General features: G+C 42.0%; 1 pseudogene; it reads left to right on the plus strand.

The window, feature by feature from the left end:
* The first annotated feature begins 617 nt into the window (after positions 1 to 617).
* Positions 618 to 1397, plus strand: LOC113264680 (40S ribosomal protein S4-like; annotated as a pseudogene).
* Positions 1398 to 4699: the final 3302 nt, after the last annotated feature.

Consider the following 4699-nt stretch of genomic DNA (forward strand, 5'->3'; position numbering starts at 1 on the left):
AAAAAGGCACATAGATTAATGGAATAGAACAGAGAGCCCAGAAATAAACATGTATGGCCAATTAATTTATGACAAAGGAGGCAAGAATATACAATGGGGAAAAGACAGTCTTTTTAATAAATGGTATTGGGAAAACTAAACAGCCACATGCAGAAGAATGAAATTAAAATACTATCTCAAACCACACATAAATATTAACTCAAAGGGAATTGAAAACTTTAAAGCCAAACCTGAAACCAAAAACTTCCTAAAAGAAAACATGGTCAATGATCTTGGCAATGATTTTTTGGATCTGACTCCAAAAGCAAAAGCAACAAAAGCAAAAATGAACAAATGGGACTACATCAAACTAAAAAGCTTCTCCACAGCAAAGGAAACCATCAAGAAAATGAAAAGCCAACATACCAAATGGGACAAAATATTTGCAATTCATATATCTAATAAGGGATTAATATTCAAAATATATAAAGAATTCCTACAACTCAAAAGCAAAATAACAAACAATCCAATTTAAAAATGAGCAGAGGATCTAAATAGACATTTTTCCAAAGAAGACACAGTGGCCAACAAACACATGAAAAGATGCCCAACAGTCTTTTTCGTGCCATAGCACAGTCATGACTCATGGTCCCAAGAAGCATCTAAAGCATGTACCAGCTCCAAAGCACTGGATGATGGATAAACTGACTGGTGTGTTTGCCGCTCATCCATCTACTGGTCCCCAAAAACTGAGAGAATGTCTCCCTCTCATCATTTTCCTAAGGAACAGATTTAAGTATGCCCTAACAGGAGATGAGGTCAAGAAGATCTGTATGCAGTGTTTTATTAAGATTGATGGCAAGGTCTGAACTGATATAACCTACCCTGCTGATTTTATGAATGTCATCACCATTGACAAGACTGGGGAGAACTTCCATCTGATCTATGACACAAAGGGTCATTTTGCTATTCATCAGATTACACCTAAGGAGGCCAAGTATAAGTTGTACAAAGTAAGAATGATCTTTGTGGGGACAAAAGGAATCCCTCATCTGGTGACCCATGATGCTTGCACCATCCACTATCCTGATCCCCTCATCAAGGTGAATGACACCATTCAGATTGATTTGGAGACTTGGAAGATTACTGATTTCATCATGTTTGATACTGGTAATCTGTGTATGATGCCTGAGGGTGCTAACCTGGGAATATTGGTGTGAAAGGGACACCCTGGTTGTTTTGATCTAGTTCATCTGAAAGATGCCACTGGCATCAGATCTGCCACCCAGCTCTCCAACATTTCTGTTATTGGCAAAAGCAACAAACCATGGATTTCTCTTCCCCATAGAAAGGGTATCTGCTTCACCACTGCTGAAGAGAGAGACAAAAGACTGGTGGCCAAATAGAGCAGTGGGTAATATGGTCTCTAGGTGATGTGGTTAAGTCTTTATACTTAACTAAAGATAATAGAGCACAAAAAAGAAAGAGAGAGAGAGAAGGAGGGAGGGAGGAAAGATGCTTCAGCATCAGTAATCATCAGGAAAATGCAATCAAAACCATAGCCTTGCATCTTTAGAATGGTTACTATCAAAAAGACAAGAAATAATAACTGTTGGCAAAGATAACAGCATTGCAGCATTATTTACATTAGCCAAGATATGAAAACAATCTATGTGCCCATGGATGGGTGAATGGATAAAGATGTGATACACACACACACACACACACACACACACACACACACTAGAATACTACTCAACCACAAAAAAGAAATCTATTTTCAACAAAATGGATGGACCTTGAGGGAATTATGCTAAGTGAAATAAGTCAGAGAAAGACCATATGATTTTACTTACATGTGGAATCTAAAAACAAACAAATGAACAAGCAAACAAAAAAAAAACCAACAAAACACACAGATAAAGAGAACAGTGGTTGCTAGAAGGGAGGGGTCAGGAAATGAGCAAAATCAGTGAAAGGGGTCAAGAGGTGCAAATGTCTAATTATAAAACAAATAGCTGGGGGGCGCCTGGGGGGCGCAGTCGTTAAGCATCTGCCTTTGGCTCAGGGCGTGATCCCAGCATTCTGGGATCGAGCCCCACATCAGGCTCCTCTGCTGGGAGCCTGCTTCTTCCTCTCCCACTCCCCCTGCTTCTGTTCCCTCTCTCACTGGCTGTCTCTGTCATGTGAAATAAATAAATAAAATCTTTAAAAAAAAAAAATAGCTGGGGCACCTGGGTGGCTCAGTCGGTTACACCTGCCTTCAGCTCAGGTCATGATCCCAGGGTCCTAGGATCGAGCCCCACATCAGACTCCCTGCTCAGCGGGGAGCCTGCTTTTCCCTCTCCTGCTCACCCTGCTTGTGCTCTCTCTCTCTCTCTCTCTCTCAAATAAATAAAATCTTAAAATAAAATAAAATAAAATAAAATAAAATAAAATAAAGCCAGAGGGATGTAATATACAGCATGGTGACTATAGTCAATAATACTTTAGTGCATACTTGAAAGTCATCAAAAGAGTAAATCTTAAAAGTCCTAATGACAAGAAAAAGATTTTTTTGTAACCTCGTACGGTGACAGTTGGTAACCAGACTTATTGAAGTGATCATTTCACAATTTATACAAATATCAAATCACTATATAACACTATATAACAATGTTATATGTCAATTATATCTCTCTAAAAATAAATAAAATAAATGCAATTACACACACAAATTGTGGGACATGAACATATTTAGTTAGGTGACAATGGTCATCTCTGAGGCTAGGATTTGGGATTGAATGGGATGGAGTAGATGACTATATTTTTTCATTTTAAGTCTTAATGTAAATATTACTTTAATTGAAATATTAATTTTTAAATAATTTTCAAAAATAAATGTAGCCCTGGTTATCTCTCACTCTCTCTCTCTCTCTCTCAGAAAGAAAAGTGAGTTCCCAGCTATGTCTTTCTCAAAGGGGCTGACTAGTGAACTAGGTGGATAAGGAGGTGAGGAGTCTCCTGGGTAGGGCATCCCAATGAAAACAGAGCCAGACAGAGTCAGTTGGACCCAGTGGTAGAGCCTTAGTCCTCAGAAGGCAAGGAGAGCCCAGTTCATGCATAGCACACCCCAAATCCCCACTGAACTCCTGCCTAAGGGTTATGGAAAAGGGAAGTGCAGCTGACCCTTGAACAACATGGGTTTGAACTGCACAGGTCATCCACTTACACATGGAAGGTTGTCAATAAATACAATACAGTACTGTAAATGTGTTTTCTCTTCCTTATGGTTTTCTTAATAACATTTGCTTTTCTCTAGCTTACTCTGTTGTAAAAACACAGTATATAATACATATAACATACACAACGTGTTAACTGACTATGCTATCAGTAAAGCTTGCAGGCAATGAGCAGCTAAGTTGTGGGGGAGGCAAAAGTTCAACAACAGATTTTCAAGTGCACAGAAGAGTAGGTGAGGGAACCAGTGCCCCTAACCCCCACATTGTTCAAGGGTCAACTGTATAAGCAAAAAACACAGACTAATTCACTAAGAACTATGTAGGGGCACTCAGCCCAAAGACAGTTCAGTCTTGGAATCCCACTAACAGAATGTGTCCTGAAAATGGGGAAATCCCTGGCACGACCCTTCCCCATCTGGGCCCCTGTAGAGTTCCAGCACATTGGAGCAGCATCCAGAGGAACACAAGGTACTAGAAGAAACGGACGTGCCTTCAGAGACTCATCAGAGCAGGGCATGTGTAAACTGAGTGCCGGCTGACCTTGCTCACGAGGCACATGTCAGGTACCTCCTGAGGACTCTCCAAATTCCCTTGGGGGATTTGCAGCCATCCAATAGGCTGTGTGAGCAGATGGAGTGACACCGGCAAGTTCAGTACCTTTCTGTTTCTATAGCCCTGTTGCCCTCCTGGGCTGGTGACCTGAAAAAGCAAATCTTCCTGAATGAGGTACAAATGTGCTGGCTCAGGCATCTGGCTCTGGCACAGAGTTTTACCTGACCAGCTTGGAGTGCTCTTGCCATGGGCAGTCTTCCCGAATAATACCAATCAGAGAGAACATAAAGCTAAGCAACTGCCCACACCCCCCAAAAAACTTTCAGGAAACCACTCATGAGCTGTCACCCCTCAGACAGTTCCACTAAGTCTGAGAAAGGGGCCATGACAAGGGGGCAAGTCCATGGCTGCCGGCTCCACAGTCTGAGTTCCACAGCCTAGGAAGAACAAGGGACCCCGGTGAAATGAGCTCTCAGCTATAGTGTCTGCTTTTCTCCATGGCCAGACCCTTCATCTTGGCCCCTGGACACACCCTCACCTTGAGGAGTCAAAGCCAAGGCATGATCTTGATGCTTGGGTACCAAGGAGGAAGCTCCCATCACCTCCTGAGAGGCAAAGCAGCATTTCTGTGCCTCTTCCCTTCCTCTGGTGGTTCTGCTGTTACCATGCATAAGGGGAATTTTCCCCTTGAGGACCATTTCCATTTCTCTAACAGCAGGGCCTCTCAGAGACCTCATTTGAACCCCTAACCTGCCCTTTCCAGCCCAGATACTCCAAGCCACACATCCCGTCATTCAATGATACAGCCTCTCCTAAGGAAAATTCCCTGTTGTCTTTCATAGGTTGATCCTTTTCCTCCAGCTGGACATTCTAGAACAGCAAGGATCCACCTTAGACATCTATTCTATTGTCCCCAAAGCACCAGTCCTAGCCCAATAAATAAGCTG

The sequence above is a fragment of the Ursus arctos genome, unplaced genomic scaffold, assembly GCF_023065955.2.
Source record: "Ursus arctos isolate Adak ecotype North America unplaced genomic scaffold, UrsArc2.0 scaffold_13, whole genome shotgun sequence".
Taxonomy (NCBI): domain Eukaryota; kingdom Metazoa; phylum Chordata; class Mammalia; order Carnivora; family Ursidae; genus Ursus; species Ursus arctos.